Source organism: Pelophylax lessonae, assembly GCF_965119305.1.
Source record: "Pelophylax lessonae genome assembly, chromosome: 7".
Classification (NCBI taxonomy): domain Eukaryota; kingdom Metazoa; phylum Chordata; class Amphibia; order Anura; family Ranidae; genus Pelophylax; species Pelophylax lessonae.
In genome coordinates, this window is record NC_138774.1 from 45,471,814 (window position 1) to 45,491,290 (window position 19,477).

At 52.3% G+C, this 19,477-nt stretch overlaps 1 long non-coding RNA gene across 1 annotated transcript in view; it reads left to right on the forward strand.

The window, feature by feature from the left end:
- LOC309560904 overlaps window positions 1-19,477 on the forward strand; it is a 149,759-nt gene that overhangs the window by 102,613 nt on the left and 27,669 nt on the right. The window lies entirely within an intron of this gene.

A 19,477-nucleotide genomic window follows, 5' to 3' on the forward strand; every position in this document is an offset into this window, starting at 1 on the left:
GGGGGGGAGCTCCTCCTCCATAGACATGCTGGATATTGTAGTCTCACAAACTCCCCTCTACAATGAGACACACGGCAATCCCGCCCAGCCTCTGCCTCTCTCACACACAGCCACAGCTATAGGGGTTGGGAGGGCACATATCAGGGGGTCCTGAGGGCACACGCTATGGGGGTTGGGAGGGCACATATCAGGGGGTCCTGAGGGCACACGCTATGGGGGTTGGGAGGGCACATATCAGGTAGCACTTGGGGGGTGGGCAGGGAAAACCAGGGGGGTGGAGAGCACGGGGGGGGGACAGGGAGCACTTGGGGGGTGGGCAGGGAAAACCAGGGGGGTGGAGAGCACAGGGGGGGACAGGGAGCACTTGGGGGGTGGGCAGGGAAAACCAGGGGGTGGAGAGCACGGGGGGGGCAGGGAGCACTTGGGGGGTGGGCAGGGAAAACCAGGGGGGTGGAGAGCACGGGGGGGACAGGGAGCACTTGGGGGTGGGCAGGGAAAACCAGGGGGGTGGAGAACACGGGGGGGGGGGCAGGGAAAACCAGGGAGATGGAGAGCACGGGGGGGGACAGGGAGCACTTGGGGGTGGGCAGGGAAAACCAGGGGGGTGGAGAGCACGGGGGGGCAGGGAGCACTTGGGGGGTGGGCAGGGAAAACCAGGGGGGTGGAGAGCACGGGGGGCAGGGAGCACTTGGGGGGTGGGCCGGGAAAACCAGGGGGGTGGTGAGCACGGGGGGGACAGGGAGCACTTGGGGGGTGGGCAGGGAAAACCAGGGGGGTGGAGAGCACGGGGGGGCAGGGAGCACTTGGGGGGTGGGCAGGGAAAACCAGGGGGGTGGAGAGCATGGGGGGGGGGGGGACAGGGAGCACTTGGGGGGTGGGCAGGGAAAACCAGGGGGGTGGAGAGCACGGGGGGGGCAGGGAGCACTTGGGGGGTGGGCAGGGAAAACCAGGGGGGTGGAGAGCACGGGGGGGGGCAGGGAGCACTTGGGGGGTGGGCAGGGAAAACCAGGGGGGTGGAGAGCACGGGGGGACAGGGAGCACTTGGGGGTGGGCAGGGAAAACCAGGGGGGTGGAGAGCACGGGGGGGCAGGGAGCACTTGGGGGGTGGGCAGGGAAAACCAGGGGGTGGAGAGCACGGGGGGGGACAGGGAGCACTTGGGGGGTGGGCAGGGAAAACCAGGGGGGTGGAGAGCACAGGGGGGGGACAGGGAGCACTTGGGGGGTGGGCAGGGAAAACCAGGGGGGTGGAGAGCACGGGGGGGGGGGACAGGGAAAACCAGGGGGGTGGAGAGCACGGGGGGGGGGACAGGGAGCACTTGGGGGGTGGGCAGGGAAAACCAGGGGGGTGGAGAGCACGGGGGGGGGACAGGGAGCACTTGGGGGGTGGGCAGGGAAAACCAGGGGGGTGGAGAGCAGGGGGGGGACAGGGAGCACTTGGGGGGTGGGCAGGGAAAACCAGGGGGGTGGAGAGCGGGGGGGGGGGACAGGGAGCACTTGGGGGGTGGGCAGGGAAAACCAGGGGGATGGAGAGCACGGGGGGGCAGGGAGCACTTGGGGGGTGGGCAGGGAAAACCAGGGGGTGGAGAGCACGGGGGGACAGGGAGCACTTGGGGGGTGGGCAGGGAAAACCAGGGGGGTGGAGAGCACGGGGGGGCAGGGAGCACATGGGGGGTGGGCAGGGAAAACCAGGGGGGTGGAGAGCACGGGGGGGGGACAGGGAGCACTTGGGGGGTGGGCAGGGAAAACCAGGGGGGTGGAGAGCACGGGGGGGGACAGGGAGAACTTGGGGGGTGGGCAGGGAAAACCAGGGGGTGGAGAGCACGGGGGGGGGGGACAGGGAAAACCAGGGGGGTGGAGAGCACGGGGGGGGGGGACAGGGAGCACTTGGGGGGTGGGCAGGGAAAACCAGGGGGGTGGAGAGCACGGGGGGGACAGGGAGCACTTGGGGGGTGGGCAGGGAAAACCAGGGGGGTGGAGAGCAGGGGGGGGGACAGGGAGCACTTGGGGGGTGGGCAGGGAAAACCAGGGGGGTGGAGAGCACGGGGGGGGACAGGGAGCACTTGGGGGGTGGGCAGGTAAAACCAGGGGGTGGAGAGCACGGGGGGGGCAGGGAGCACTTGGGGGGTGGGCAGGGAAAACCAGGGGGGTGGAGAGCACGGGGGGACAGGGAGCACTTGGGGGTGGGCAGGGAAAACCAGGGGGGTGGAGAGCACGGGGGGGGGGGCAGGGAAAACCAGGGGGATGGAGAGCACGGGGGGGGACAGGGAGCACTTGGGGGTGGGCAGCGAAAACCAGGGGGCTGGAGAGCACGGGGGGGGGCAGGGAGCACTTGGGGGGTGGGCAGGGAAAACCAGGGGGGTGGAGAGCACGGGGGGGCAGGGAGCACTTGGGGGGTGGGCAGGGAAAACCAGGGGGTGGAGAGCACGGGGGGGGGACAGGGAGCACTTGGGGGGTGGGCAGGGAAAACCAGGGGGGTGGAGAGCACGGGGGGGCAGGGAGCACTTGGGAGGTGGGCAGGGAAAACCAGGGGGGTGGAGAGCATGGGGGGGGGGACAGGGAGCACTTGGGGGGTGGGCAGGGAAAACCAGGGGGGTGGAGAGCACGGGGGGGGGGCAGGGAGCACTTGGGGGGTGGGCAGGGAAAACCAGGGGGGTGGAGAGCACGGGGGGGGGGCAGGGAGCACTTGGGGGGTGGGCAGGGAAAACCAGGGGGGTTGAGAGCACGGGGGGACAGGGAGCACTTGGGGGTGGGCAGGGAAAACCAGGGGGGTGGAGAGCACGGGGGGGCAGGGAGCACTTGGGGGGTGGGCAGGGAAAACCAGGGGGTGGAGAGCACGGGGGGGGACAGGGAGCACTTGGGGGGTGGGCAGGGAAAACCAGGGGGGTGGAGAGCACAGGGGGGGGACAGGGAGCACTTGGGGGGGTGGGCAGGGAAAACCAGGGGGGTGGAGAGCACGGGGGGGGGGGACAGGGAAAACCAGGGGGGTGGAGAGCACGGGGGGGGACAGGGAGCACTTGGGGGGTGGGCAGGGAAAACCAGGGGGGTGGAGAGCACGGGGGGGACAGGGAAAACCAGGGGGGTGGAGAGCACGGGGGGGGGGGGGGACAGGGAGCACTTGGGGGGTGGGCAGGGAAAACCAGGGGGGTGGAGAGCACGGGGGGGACATGGAGCACTTGGGGGGTGGGCAGGGAAAACCAGGGGGGTGGAGAGCAGGGGGGGGGACAGGGAGCACTTGGGGGGTGGGCAGGGAAAACCAGGGGGGTGGAGAGCACGGGGGGGGACAGGGAGCACTTGGGGGGTGGGCAGGGAAAACCAGGGGGTGGAGAGCACGGGGGGGCAGGGAGCACTTGGGGGGTGGGCAGGGAAAACCAGGGGGGTGGAGAGCACGGGGGGGACAGGGAGCACTTGGGGGTGGGCAGGGAAAACCAGGGGGGTGGAGAGCACGGGGGGGGGCAGGGAAAACCAGGGGGATGGAGAGCACGGGGGGGGGACAGGGAGCACTTGGGGGTGGGCAGGGAAAACCAGGGGGGTGGAGAGCACGGGGGGGGGGCAGGGAGCACTTGGGGGGTGGGCAGGGAAAACCAGGGGGGTGGAGAGCACGGGGGGGCAGGGAGCACTTGGGGGGTGGGCAGGGAAAACCAGGGGGGTGGAGAGCACGGGGGGGGACAGGGAGCACTTGGGGGGTGGGCAGGGAAAACCAGGGGGGTGGAGAGCACGGGGGGGCAGGGAGCACTTGGGGGGTGGGCAGGGAAAACCAGGGGGGTGGAGAGCATGGGGGGGGGACAGGGAGCTCTTGGGGGGTGGGCAGGGAAAACCAGGGGGGTGGAGAGCACGGGGGGGGGCAGGGAGCACTTGGGGGGTGGGCAGGGAAAACCAGGGGGGTGGAGAGCACGGGGGGGGGCAGGGAGCACTTGGGGGGTGGGCAGGGAAAACCAGGGGGGTGGAGAGCACAGGGGGGGGGGGGCAGGGAGCACTTGGGGGGTGGGCAGGGAAAACCAGGGGGGTTGAGAGCACGGGGGGACAGGGAGCACTTGGGGGTGGGCAGGGAAAACCAGGGGGGTGGAGAGCACGGGGGGGCAGGGAGCACTTGGGGGGTGGGCAGGGAAAACCAGGGGGTGGAGAACACGGGGGGGGACAGGGAGCACTTGGGGGGTGGGCAGGGAAAACCAGGGGGGTGGAGAGCACAGGGGGGGGACAGGGAGCACTTGGGGGGTGGGCAGGGAAAACCAGGGGGGTGGAGAGCACGGGGGGGGGGACAGGGAAAACCAGGGGGGTGGAGAGCACGGGGGGGGGACAGGGAAAACCAGGGGGGTGGAGAGCACGGGGGGGGGGACAGGGAGCACTTGGGGGGTGGGCAGGGAAAACCAGGGGGGTGGAGAGCACGGGGGGGACAGGGAGCACTTGGGGGGTGGGCAGGGAAAACCAGGGGGGTGGAGAGCAGGGGGGGGGGACAGGGAGCACTTGGGGGGTGGGCAGGGAAAACCAGGGGGGTGGAGAGCACGGGGGGGGGACAGGGAGCACTTGGGGGGTGGGCAGGGAAAACCAGGGGGTGGAGAGCACGGGGGGGCAGGGAGCACTTGGGGGGTGGGCAGGGAAAACCAGGGGGGTGGAGAGCACGGGGGGGACAGGGAGCACTTGGGGGTGGGCAGGGAAAACCAGGGGGGTGGAGAGCACGGGGGGGGGCAGGGAAAACCAGGGGGATGGAGAGCACGGGGGGGGGACAGGGAGCACTTGGGGGTGGGCAGGGAAAACCAGGGGGGTGGAGAGCACGGGGGGGGCAGGGAGCACTTGGGGGGTGGGCAGGGAAAACCAGGGGGGTGGAGAGCACGGGGGGGCAGGGAGCACTTGGGGGGTGGGCAGGGAAAACCAGGGGGGTGGAGAGCACGGGGGGGGACAGGGAGCACTTGGGGGGTGGGCAGGGAAAACCAGGGGGGTGGAGAGCACGGGGGGGCAGGGAGCACTTGGGGGGTGGGCAGGGAAAACCAGGGGGGTGGAGAGCATGGGGGGGGGACAGGGAGCACTTGGGGGGTGGGCAGGGAAAACCAGGGGGGTGGAGAGCACGGGGGGGGCAGGGAGCACTTGGGGGGTGGGCAGGGAAAACCAGGGGGGTGGAGAGCACGGGGGGGGGCAGGGAGCACTTGGGGGGTGGGCAGGGAAAACCAGGGGGGTGGAGAGCACGGGGGGGACAGGGAGCACTTGGGGGTGGGCAGGGAAAACCAGGGGGGTGGAGAGCACGGGGGGCAGGGAGCACTTGGGGGGTGGGCAGGGAAAACCAGGGGGTGGAGAGCACGGGGGGGACAGGGAGCACTTGGGGGGTGGGCAGGGAAAACCAGGGGGGTGGAGAGCACAGGGGGGGGGACAGGGAGCACTTGAGGGGTGGGCAGGGAAAACCAGGGGGGTGGAGAGCACGGGGGGGGGGGACAGGGAAAACCAGGGGGGTGGAGAGCACGGGGGGGACAGGGAGCACTTGGGGGGTGGGCAGGGAAAACCAGGGGGGTGGAGAGCACGGGGGGGGACAGGCAGCACTTGGGGGGTGGGCAGGGAAAACCAGGGGGGTGGAGAGCACGGGGGGGGGACAGGGAGCACTTGGGGGGTGGGCAGGGAAAACCAGGGGGGTGGAGAGCACGGGGGGGGACAGGGAGAACTTGGGGGGTGGGCAGGGAAAACCAGGGGGGTGGAGAGCACGGGGGGGGGGGACAGGGAAAACCAGGGGGGTGGAGAGCACGGGGGGGGGGGGACAGGGAGCACTTGGGGGGTGGGCAGGGAAAACCAGGGGGGTGGAGAGCACGGGGGGGGACAGGGAGCACTTGGGGGGTGGGCAGGGAAAACCAGGGGGGTGGAGAGCAGGGGGGGGGGACAGGGAGCACTTGGGGGGTGGGCAGGGAAAACCAGGGGGGTGGAGAGCAGGGGGGGGGACAGGGAGCACTTGGGGGGTGGGCAGGGAAAACCAGGGTGGTGGAGAGCACTGGGGGGGACAGGGAGCTAGGGAAAGATGAATTCCTCATATGCAGCAGCCCCATCCCCCTCCTATCCAGCACACACTTCGGCACTCACCTTCTTCCCGCCGAAGCTCCGCCCCTTATTCCCGCTGAAGCTCCGCCTCTTCTTCTCATCGAGGCCCCGCCCCCTTCTTCCGCCGCGGCTCCGCCCCTTATTCCCGTCGCCGCTCTGCCCCCCCCCTGACATCGGGCAGGACACAAGCTGACACCCCCCAGTGCGTGGCACCCGGGGCGGGCCGCCCCGCCGCCCCCCCCGCCCCTTGGTACGCCACTGGGGGGAGGTACAGGGGGCGATAATGTGTGAGCAGTGGGCGGGCAGGGGTAGCAAACATGGAGTGAAATGGCTGCAAGCTGTCCCAACTGTGGCTCTGCTTTCCGGAATGTAGCCGGGGAATGGAGCACAGCGGGACAGCAGCTTTCGGCACCCCAAAAATGACAACCCCGTTTTTACCTTCATTAAATACGGCCCTGACTACAGTCTGTGTCTCTGATTGTTTCACGGCGCTTAGAGGCAGGAGCCGAAGACGGGGCGGAGCTGGGAGGAGGAGGGGGGAGAAGAGATGGCCGGCCAGATGATTTTGCGGGACTTCAGCCCGCTCCGCGGGACCGCGGGACTCACTCCAAATTGCGGGACAGTCCCGCGAATTCCGGGACGGTTGGGAGGTATGCACTGGGTGGGGGGGGGGGGCGCTGAGGAGGAGAGGGGGGCAACTAGAACAGCTTACATCCTCAATACTGGTGTAACATGTTCTAAAATGTGAATTTATCATTTAGGCTGGTACACATGCACAGTTTTTTTTGTTCAGATTGCTGGCTGATAGGTTCTCGCATCCACACAAGTGATGTGGATACCGGAATATTCAGGGGCATTGTATTCTGACAATGGGGACCCCCTTCTTCACAGCTTCAATGTAAGTTACTGGCTGTGCCACACTCCCGCCTCATCATACTATACAGGGTTAATGTCCCTGCATTGTATGTGATGATGTCAGGGCTTTGTGTGGCGGAAGAGAGCACTGGAGCTGGCTGGGACATGGTATAAAGGTAAAGAGGCCGTTTCTCCCCCTCCCCACACCTACACTGCAAGGGTGGACCTTTTTTTTTTTTACTTTCCTGGAGTTGGCTCTATTATGTAAATACATTCATTGCGGTTTATACTTAGATTTTCTAATAGGTTAGTGTAGCACCCTCCTACTCAGGTGCTAGATAGAGGATATAGTTTTGGTGTTTCTTGCTTAATAGGAAAGCAGCAGGAAAACCATAGTTGCTTCATCTGCTTATCAGGGGAGCCTGATCTTTAGTTAGGCCTGCTCTCTGTGCTCAGTGTGTATTCATCTGGTCTGAGGGAGTGTCCCCACTGCATCCAATAGGGAGGCCTGTTGGACAGTGGAGGAAACCTGGCCAATGATGCACAAGCTTTTGTAACCGTCTCAGTGGGTTGGCACCTGGAGAGGTGCATCATGGGATTGGTAATAAAAGCGGAGAGCACATGTGACAGGGCATCTTTGGCAGGAAGCAGAGTCCCAGGAGGAGGGTGACAGCTGTCTCTCCTCCTACTGAGTCTGAGGAAAGTGGTTTTAGGCAGTTGGCCTAGTGAACCAGGTGTGAAGCTGAGCAGCAGAGGATCCAGTGAATCTGACAGTGGAGCTGCTGGAAGAGTCTTCCAGGAAAAACAGTGTCCGTGAGTACTTCGGGACTTGCCAAAGGGTCTGCCGAGGAAGGGGACCATTCCAGTGAAGTCAGAGGATCAGGGAGCTAGCTCACACAGAGTTACAGTAAAGGGGGTTCTGCGTAGAGAACCCTGAAGAATAGGGACAAAGGGGGTGCCAGGAAGGGCCCTGAAGAGTGTTGTACAGTACAGCTTATCTAATTCAGTTCATTCATGTCTTCTTCACTGCCAGTGACAAGGTGAAGCAGCGGCCCTGCTGCACTCAGCAATATCTCTGCAATATTTCTGCAGCCAGTAATCTCCCCCCATGTTCTCCTATGTCTCCATGCACACAAAGGCTCTTATCAGCAGTTTTTGGCCGGGGGGGTTTTCTGGCTGGAAACAATCCCAGAATTAGTGGGATCTGAGAGGAGATTTTCAGCTGTGAACTCTGATAGAAGCTTAACCACTTCTGGACCGGAAGGCTCTACCCCCTTAATGACCAGGCATTTTGTGTGATACGGCACTGCGTTACTTTAACTGACAATTGCACAGTCGTGAGACGCTGTACCTAAATAAAATTGATGTCCTTTTTCCCACATATAGAGCTTTCTTTTGGTGGTATTTGGTCACCTCTGTGATTTTTATTTTTTGCGCTATAAACATAAAAAATAGCGTCAATTCTTTAATTCAATATTTTTTTACTTTCTTCTATAAAACATTCCCAATAAAAAATAAAAAAATCAATTTTTTTCATCATTTTAGGCCAATGTGTCTTCTGCTACATGTTTTTGGTAAAAAAAAATCCCAATAAGAGTATATTGATCGGATGGCACAAAAGTTATTGTGTCTACAAATAGGAGAAAGATTTATGTCACTGTTATTTATTTATTTATCTTTATTAGTAATTGCGGCGATCAGCGATTTTTTTCTTTTTCTAGCGGGACTGCGACATTGCGGCAGGCAGATTGGACACCTAACTGACATTTTTGACACTTTTGGGAGGACCAGTGACATTACTACAGTAATCAGTGCTAGAAATATGCACTGTTACTGTAAAAATGACACTGGCAGGGAAGGGGTTAACATCAGGAGCAATCAAAGGGTTCACTGTGTCCCTATGGGGTGCTTTTTAACTGTGTGGGGGATGGGCTTTCTGAATGAACACAGAGATCCATGTTCCTAAATAAGAGGAACACAGGATCCCTGTGTTTATTAGTGACAGAACAACGATCTGCTGTGTTTACAACGGCAAACCGCCGTTCTGTCTCCACGGGGAGCGATCACGGGTGCCCAGTGGACATCCCCCTGCAGCCAATCAGCGCGCGCGCTTGCATCTGGCGATGCACGCGTCCCCATTAGCGGTCCCGCGAAACGACGTACAGGTACATTGTTTTGCAGAACAGGGCTGACCTGCCACAGTAACAGTATGGTGGCTGGTTGGCAAGTGGTTAAAAATAACAAAAAATGCTGAAAAACGCGATTTTTGAGCCATAAGCTTTTGTGGGAGTATAGTATTGTATATAGTAATGTATATAGTATTGTATAGTTTTGCTAAAAAAAATGCTAAAGCTGAAAAACGCCACTGCAAAAATGCTGAAAAATTCCTCTACAGCTACGGCTTTTGATAACCTCCGGTGTGAATGAGGCCTTATGAGTCTGAAGAGTGATGAGAATTGTGTGCTTGGCTGCAAGGAAACTCCTGGGAAAAGGGATCCTGGCCTCTATTTAGTAGCTTCTATGGGGCAGCTAAGAATCCTTTATTGCAGAGGAAACATTGGGGATGATTTACTAAAGACAAATAGAATGTGCATTTTGCAAAGTGCAGTTGCTCCACAGCTTAGTAAACCAGCAGAAGCTCTACTGACTTCCATCATCCATTTTTTTTTTTTTTCCTTGCATGTGATTGGCTATTCTTTGTAAAGTGTTGCTTTACTTAATTCACAAAACTTTGGAGCAACTTCACTTGCAAAGTGCACAGTCTGTTGGCCTTTAGTAAATCATCCTCATAGTACGTCTCCTCTGCAATAAAAATAAACGCTTTCTGCTCGCAGATTTAACTTTTTTGCCTAAAGTGAGACTTTAAAATGAATAGTTCTGAATTAGTTAGAGTGAATGTTGAAAAATTGTTGTAAAGCCCCACCCCCTTTACCATTAAGCCCCACCCCTTAACATATAACAATGTAAGGATGGAAGGTGGGGGGCAATTTGGGGTCTCTGAGATGCATTGAGATACTAAAAAAAAGTGTTAAAACCAAAATCTGGGAAATGTGAAAATTCTCTTTTGCAGAAGGGCTGCACATGCAGTGGAAGGGGTAACGGCTAATTTAGGTCTAGGGGCAGAGAAAAGCAGATTTCCTTCCTCCATCCTCCACATTACTAGACTGGTTCCTGCAGCACCTTCTCCCCCGCGCTCCAGCAGTCTAAGGCTCTGATGGTATGAAGACCGATGAAGGGTCCATAGCCCTACATCAGAGGGACACTCCACCTCCAGGACAGAGGGAGCGGGGGTGGACAGCCCCCCGTCTTCTAGGGGAGCGGAGGATGGGTAAAGTGCTTTTACTCCCCAATAATAACTGAGCAGGTAACCCTTGTAGTGCGGGTGCAGCCCTACCGCAAGGGACCGGGTTCACAATTCAGGACCAAACCACAAAGACAGTTCTTGTCTGTGAATTCTGAATCATTTTACAAATCTCTCATCTGCTGTGAAGGATTCGCACCTCCCAACTTTCTGAGATGGGAATGAGGGACACCTATTAGCAAGGCATAGGACACACCCCCTGTCACACCCCCCTTAAAGCAGAATCATACAAAAAAACAATTTGTTAATCTGGGGGTGTCGTTAACTTTGTATTGACACCCCCAGCGATTCGAATATGGCAGTGGATTCAAAGGGTTCCCGCATCGCATATGTGTGAACTGGGACTTACAGTAATGACCAGGACATTTTTTGTGATTCGGAACCGATTGCTTTAACTGAAAATTGTGCGATCGTGTGACGCTGTACCAAATAAAATTGATGTCCTTTTTTTCCCACAAATAGAGCTTTTTTTGGGTGGTATTTGATCACCTCTGCGATTTTTATTTTTTGCGACGATTCTGAAAAAAAACAATATTTTTCACATTCTTCGATATAACATTCCCAATTAAAAAAAAATAAAAAAACATTTAAATTAATTATTTTTCATCATTTTAGGCCAATTTGTAGTCTGCTACATTTTTTTGGTAAAAAAAAAAAAATCCCAATAGGCGTACTTTGATTGGTTTGTGCAAAAGTTATTGCGTCTACAAACTAGGGGAAAGATGTCATTTTTTTTTTATTTTTTTATTTTTTTACTAGTAATGGCGGCGATCTGCAATTTTTAGCAGGATTGCGACATTGCGGCGGACAGATCGGACCTCTAACTGACATTTTTCACACTTTTGGGGGGACCAGTGACAATATTACAGTAATCAGTGCTAAAAATATGCACTGTTACTGTAATAATGACACTGGCAGGGAAGGGGTTAAACCAGTGGTGATCAAAGAATAGTATGCCTAGGGGGTGTTTTCTAACTGTGGAGGTGGGTGGAATTATGGAATCAACACAGGGACCTGTGTTCCTAAATAGGAGGAACACAGGAGCTCTGGGATGATTGCTGACAGAACAACGGTCTGCTGTGTTTACAATGGCAGACCACCGTTCTATCTACACGGGGAGCGATCGCGGGTGCCCGGTGGCAATTGTGGTCACCGGCCCTACAGATCAGCTTCCCCGCTGGCGAATAGGCGCACGCGTGCCCCCACGATCGCTCCCACCAACCTGCCGCCGTAAATCTGCGGTGTCTGGTCGGCAAGTGGCTAAAATGAATTGAACTGCATCTGGTATAAAAGAGCCATTGGAGGAGATCTACAACAGGATTACTACATGTGTATGAGGAGTGTGATGTTATATTTCCTAAGATTTAATAATCACAATGAATATTAATAACAGATTTATGTGTTAATATGATGTGTGTGGATCTGCTGACCTCTACTGTTTGTATTTGTGAATATCCTCGCTATCACAGAGTTATGCAGAATTCTCAGCACTTCTTGTCTCTGGGAGTCTGTCTTGGAAACCCCAGAAAGAGGAAATGGTGAGAGAGGAGCTGAGACCACATGAACCCATGGAAGAACTGTTATTGTTCCAGACCAGAAGCAGGGGGTATTAGGCAAGTGTTTTGCTGTTAATAGTTTACTATTGTTGTTGTAAATATGTATATATTTAATGACTGGTGACAGAAGTAAGTCTGTCCCCTTCTTATGTCACATGCACTATACCACATAGTTCGGTGTGTGACACAACATGCGTGTGTATTGGTCCCCTTGCTGTATGTTAGTAGGTGAACCTGCTCATTGCAATAGCATTTACCAGTTGTGCTCATAAGTTTACATACCCTGGCAGAATTTATGATTTCTTGGCCATTTTTCAGAGAATATGAATGATAACACAAAAACTTTTCTTTCACTCATGGTTAGTGTTTGGCTGAAGCCATTTATTATCAATCAACTGTGTTTACTCTTTTTAAATCACAATTACAACAGAAACAACCCAGATGACCCTGATCAAAAGTTTACACACCCCAGTTCTTAATACCGTGTTTTGCCCCCTTTAACATCAATGACAGCTTGAAGTGTTTTGTGGTATTTGTGGATGAGGCTCTTTATCTTCTCAGATGGTAAAGCTGCCCATTCTTCCTGTAAATTCTTGGGCTGTCCTCCATGAACTGCATGTTTGAGATCTCCCCAGAGCGGCTCATTGATATGGAGGTCAGGAGACTGAGATGGCCACTCCAGAACTTTCACTTTATTCTGCTGTAGCCAATGACAGGCCAACTTGTCCTTGTGTTTAGGATCATTGTCATGTTGGAATGTCCAAGTCTGTCCCATGCGCAGCTTCTGGGCTGATGAATGCAAATTTCCCTCCAGTATTTTTTGATAACATACTGCATTCATCTTGCCATCAATTCTGACCGAATTTCCTGTGCCTTTGTAGCTCACACATCCCTAAAACATTAGCGATCCACCGCCGTGTTTCACAGTAGGGATTGTGTACCTTTCATCATAGGCCTTGCTGACTCCTCTCCAAGTGTAGTGTTTATGGTTGTGGCCAAAAAGCTAAATTGTGGTCTCATCACTCCAAATGACTTTGTGGCAGAAGGTTTGAGGTTTGTCTCTGTGCTGTTTGGCGTATTGTAAGCGGGATACTTTGTGGCATTTGGGTAGTAATGGCTTTCATCTGGTGACTCGACCATGCAGCCCATCTTTCTTCAAGTGCCTCCTTATTGTGCATCTTGAAAAAGCCACACCACATGTTTTCAGAGAGTCCTGTATTTCACCTGAAGATATTTGTGGGGTTTTCTTTGCATTACAAACAATTTTCCTGGCAGTTATGGCTGAAATTTTAGTTGGTCTCCCTGACCGGGGTTTGATTTCACCAGAACCCCTCATTTTCCGCTTCTTCATTAGAGTTTGAACACTGCTGATTGGCATTCTCAATTCCTTGGATATCTTTTTATATCCCTTTCCTGTTTTATACAGTTCATCTACCTTTTCCCGCAGATCCTTCGACAATTCTTATGCTTTCCCCATAACTCAGAATCCAGAAACGTCAGTGCAGCACTGGATGGAAGATACAAGGGTCTGTCAGGAGTCCAGAAACTCATTGACCTTTCAGACCCGGTTCACACTACTCCGACTTGGGACACGACTTGTACGACCTCAAGTCGCCCCAAGTCACCTGTCATTACAAATTCAATGTAAATGAATGAGAGCCGTCTTAATATGCACTACTGAAGTCGCTCCGACTTCAGAAAAGGTTCTTGTACTACTTCAAGGCGACCTCTATCCGACTTGTGCACATAGACTTCAATGGGAGTCGCCTCTAAGTCGGATCCTTATCTATTTTCAAGCGACTGTGATCAGACTTTCCAGGAAGAAGAAAAAGATTACCCAGGGAAGCCCCACAGACAAAGTCGCCTATCACTTAGGTTGCTTCAAAGTAGTGCACAAGTCGCGCTATAAAGTCGCTGCTTCATGGGGAGACTTTCTGGTCGCAGTAGTGAGAACCGGCTCTTATACACACACTAATTACAAGCAAACAGATCACAGGTGAGGATCGTTACCGTTAATAGCCATTCAAACCCCTTTATGTCAACTTGTGTACATGTTATCAGGCCAAAATCACCAGGGTGTGTAAACTTTTTATCAGGGTGATTTGGGTAGTTTCTGTTGTCATTATGATTTAAAAAGAGTAAACACAGTTGATTGATAATAAATGGCTGCAGCCAAACACTAACCACGAGTGAAAGAGAAGTTTTTTTGTGTTATCATTCATATTCTCTGAGAAATGGCCAAGAAATCATAAATTCTGCCAGGGTGTGTAAACTTATGAGCACAACTGTATATGCAGCTCCTGTTCGCCTAGCTAACCCTGTCCCTTCTGAACTGGGATTCCATAGCTAGTTTTAGCTCAGGGTTTAACAACCAACATTGGCTAAATCCAGTTTAGGCCTCCGATGGCCCCTTCTGGTAGTTAGAGGCCCAGTTGTATGACAGATTAGATACTACGAGGGTCTAAGGGCAAAGTAGATGGGCGGACTCTCAATTCCTGGGCCACACCATGGTTTCTGCATGGGAGAATGTTATACACTGGTGTGTATCTATATACTTATGGTAATGTTATATGCTGGTGTGTATCTATATACTTATGGTAATGTTATATGCTGGTGTGTATCTATATACTTATGGTAATGTTATATGCTGGTGTATATCTATATACTTATGGTATAGTATATATACTGGTGTGTATCTATATACTTATGGTAATGTTATATACTGGTGTAACATCTAAAATCTTTATTTTATTTTTCTACACAGCTTTTATTGCCATCACATAGGAGACCAATAGCCCCCCTATGTGGTAGCATATAGGTGATACATTGAAACCCAATGGTCGTCTTTACTAAAGTGCAAACACGCTCTACCAGCTGGCAGTGTGCAAATGTACACATAGCTGCAGCAAGGTTACACATCCAATTCAGATTTTAACAGCCCCCCCACCCGTCCAGACACCCTAAGGCAACTGCCTAAGCTGCATTATGCGGTGTCGGGGCTCCCAGATGTACACAGAATCTATTTGTTACACTTCTCTTTACTGATTGTGTTCTCTCTTCTTCATGTAATAGGTAACTTTACTCCTCTACATAGTGTGCACAGCGCCACCTGCTGGAGAGTCTTTGTTATGACAGTCCAGGGATCTCCAGGAAACCGCATGACTTCCATCACCCAGCTGAGCACAGAGAAGTCTAATGCCCTGTACACACTATCAGATTATCTGAAGACTTTGTCTGCAGACTTACCAAAACCATATAATATGAGGTCAAACCTAAACACTTTCAATTTGTATGCAATCCGGCAGGCCCTTGCACTACATAGAAAAGGTAAATCTGAAGACAAAAGTCTTCAGATAATCTGATAGTGTGTACAGGGCATTATACTGCCACCTACTGCTCTAATGTAGTACTGTTACAGGTTCTGGATACATAAAGACTTGTATTAGCTGGATATATATCCAGTTCATGCAGTGCCTTCTCATCGCAGGGATTGGCTGTTGTCTGGACTGCTGGCTTAGACTGTCAAATCCAACAAACCAAAAATTATTTTGTTTTTAAAATATAAATTGTTCATATGAAACGTCCTATTAAACTTTAGTTAACCCTTGTAATACCTAATAAACACCTTATTTGTCTGTCTTTCTCATATTGCCCCTTACCAGTTCTTATCAGATGTAGTGGCTCTCTTATTTTTCTTGCTTACTTTATTTTCACCTGGTGATCTAGCCAGTAAGTCTGTTATTTTCCAACTTCCTTTAACAGATCAAGCTGTCCAGCAAAAACAGCAGTTACAGGAATGAGACAAACCATTTACCACTTACAGTGATCAACTTTTATTTATGTAAAACCTTTATCCCAAAAGACCACACATAACCTGGAAGGAAAATCAAGGGAAGATGGAAGTGTCTGGGACTGGTGACAGTGCAGAGCTGGGGGCGCATTATGGCCACATAGGGGGCCTTTTTACTACCACTTTAAAAGCCCTCCCCTTCCCCTCCCATAGGAGGAAGAAGAGATTTATGCTGATTTATTCTGCAGCAGGACTACAACCCCAAACATACAGCCAATGTCATTAAGAACTATCTTCAGTGTAATGAAGAACAAGCAGTCCTGGAAGTGATGGTTTGGCCCCCACAGAGCCCTGATCTCAGCATTATGGAGTCTGTCTGAGATTACATGAAGAGACAGAAGGATTTGAGGCAGCCGACATCCATAGAAGATCTGTGCTTAGTTCTCCAAGATGTTTGGAACAACCGACCTGCCGAGTTCCTTCAAAAACTGTGTGCAAGTTTCCCCAGAAAAATTGATGCTGTTTTGAAGGTAAATGGAGATCACACCAAATATTGATTGGATTTGGATTTCTCTTCTATTCATTTACTTTCCATTTTGTTAATTGATAAAAATGAACTATTAAAGTGTTACTAATTGTAATTTAAAAAAAAAAAAAAAAATAAACATGTTATACTTACTTGCTCTGTGCTATGGTTTTGCACAGAGCGGCCCCCAAACCGCCTATTTTAAGGTCCCCCCACTAGCAATCTTGGCTCCTCCTCTTTAGGAGCCCCCATAGGAAGCCACCTGCTATGGGTGCACACGGTGCATGCTCAATCCCAAGCAGTATGTGTCTATGGAGCCGCGCTATCCACCCCCTCCCTAAACACTTACCTAACTCATGTCACTGCTCCAGTGCTGACCCAGCTGCAGTACTGCGCCTCTCACTTCCTGGTATCACAGGAGACACTAAGGATCGTCTCACATAGATGCGGTGCAGCACATCGCATGTGATTTGCACAGGAATCGCACTGCATTGCTGTACAAATCACATGTGATATCTGTGTAGTACGCTTTGAGCCATTCATTTGAAAGGCTTAAAAATCGCAACACATCCGCACAAAAAAGGTGCAGGACCCTTTTTATTTCCCACATTGGAATCAGATCATATGAGTGTTCACTGTAAGTATAGGAGACAAAGAAGGGGCGTAGGCCTAGCGCATTATCCTCAAAACATGTTTTATTAAATGGTATAAAACGGAGGTGAATGTACTCACAAACCAATGCTTGCATCATAGCTTAGACATAACATCATCTGCTTAGGTCCATATATATAAATTACCAATGCTCGTAGACACATCGGCTAACGCGTTTCATGATTACCCTCTTCTTCAGAGCCTTGTCTAGATCAGCCTTTTTCAACCAGGGTGCCTTGAGGCTTCTTCAGCGGTGCCTTGAGGTTTCTTCAGGGGTGCCTTGGCAAAACACCTAAAAATTGCCCAAAAATTGTATACAAGCTGGCGTGTGGATGAAGGCGGCCGTTTTAGTTACACAAAGTCACAGATTTTCATTGCGCACCATTACATCCTTCTACCTGCCGGCATCCTAACGACCAATGGCATCATCAGATGATAAGGAGGATTTCAGTCACCTGCAGAGCATCCTTGTTTGACCCTCCCCCGCCCCTCTCCATCAGTGTTGGGTTCTCATTAGCTGAGTGATGGAGAAATACGAAGTTCCAGTTTACAGAAGTATATTTACTTTGAAAGAAAACTCCCCTCTAATGTTGGGGGTCCTACTTGGACTTGTGGAAGTTGCTGCATTATGTAAAACTATTAGAATAGCTTTTACATTTTAGAATGGGCGCCTCGAGACTCCATAATAATTAAAGTGAACCTTGACTGAAAAAAGGCTGAGAAACGCTGATCTAGATGACTATTGGTAAAGCTGAGGGACTCTTCTGGTCCGATTCCATGCCTCTCAGCCTGGTGCTGTCACTTTGCAGATCCTCCTCTCATATCTGAGTGTAATGGAACGCTCACACACTTATAGGGAAGTATGGATGTCCCCTGCGTTCCAGATCAGATTCCCACAGGAGACATCCATACTTCCTTATAAGTGTGTGAGCGTTCCATTACACTCAGACATGAGAGGAGGATCTGCAAAGTGACAGCACCAGGCTGAGAGGCACGGAATCGGACCAGAAGAGTCCCTCAGCTTTACCAATAGTCATACAGACAAGGCTCTGAAGAAGAGGGTAACCTCGAAACGCGTTAGCCGATGTGTCTATGAGCATTGTGAATTTATGTATATGGACCTAAGCAGATGATGTTATGTCTAAGCTATGATGCAAGCGTTGGTTTGCGAGTACATTCACCTCCGTTTTATACCATTTAATAAAACATGTTTTGGGGATAATGCGCTAGGCCTACGCCCCTTCTTTGTCTCCTATTCTTACAGTCATATCGGACGTCCCCAGTCGCAGCGAGGAGCACATTATCCACATGCAGTAATATGTCAGGATCGGAGTCTGACACCACGTTGGGACTTATCGCACAGCGCAGGAGAGTGAATATAGCGATATATGGGTGATCACACCTATGCCATCCAATTCTCTCCATCGCACTGAGTTTTGTGATCCGTTTTGGGGTGTGGATTACATTGATAACCGCTGCGGTTTGCATGAACGCCGTGCGATTTCAGTGTGGTGCGGGAAACGCACAATATTCACTGCGTTTTCCTCACCGAATATATGTAAACCAAGCCTAAGGGTAGTGGGAGCCATAGACTCCTCCTACTGTCAGCCCCAAATTCATGTCCCTTTCTACAACAGGGACACAGATCTGTCACCCGAACCAACATTTGTGGGGTGGAGGAATGTCAGAATTTCTTAGACACTCCCTATGAATTCCCCTGATTGTGTCTTTATCTCAGAGGGGAAGAATGTGAAAAAAGAATACATACAAAATAAATATAAAAAGGTTAGATCAGAGTTTGAGGATAATGTCAGAGTCAAAATATTTTAGGAAGGATTAAAAGAGAAGAATGGGATCATACTTACCTAGGTGGATGCAACATCGGTCCCCCGCCAAATCTAAGGCTGAGAACTGAGCGATCAAACACAACCGATCACTAAGTTCTCAAAGATCCCTGAACAGAAAGTTGGTGACTGTCAGTCATTGGCTCTCTGCTCTGCGCTCCCCTCCCCCTGGCACTCACTGGATCGCTGGGCTGTGGAGGGGGTGGAAGTGGGTGTCGGTCCAGGCATGTGGGCGGATCCCGACCATATGATCGCAATCTTTCCTGAGCCTGGACTGGCTCTGTGACGTCAGCCAATAGCGGACTTCAGTCCACTGTCTGCTGAGAACAATCTGCATTCCTGTGATCCATAGGAGAAGTAAAGCCAAATAAACTTTAGCTGTACTTCTCCTTTAATAAAGAGTTTAGTGTCAGTGTCAGTATTCTTAGATAGGATAAGAAGTAAAATCCGCACTACTTATTGGTCCCTTCTATAGTTACAAACAACAAATAAAATACATTTTTGTGGTATCGCCATGAACATCAGAAGTAGGAAAATGTATTTTTGGGTTTTCCTTGTGGTGGTCATGGCAACAGCAAGAAATATACAGTTAGAGTTAGAAAACATTTCGTGTTTTTTTACTATTTTGGGTCGGTTTCCCTTTGATAATACACATGAGTGAATAAACGCAGCATTTGTAGCTGTGTAGATTATTTAGGGATCTGGACACAGGTACATTGTTCCTTATGGGACGATCCCCACAGCTGCATAAAGAGCCGGAATACGGCCATAAGATTAGAAACATAAAAAAGAACATTTTATGTTTGAATGCAGTAATTTCCATACATACTTTGCATGTGTATACACACATATATATCACCGTATACACACATATATATCACT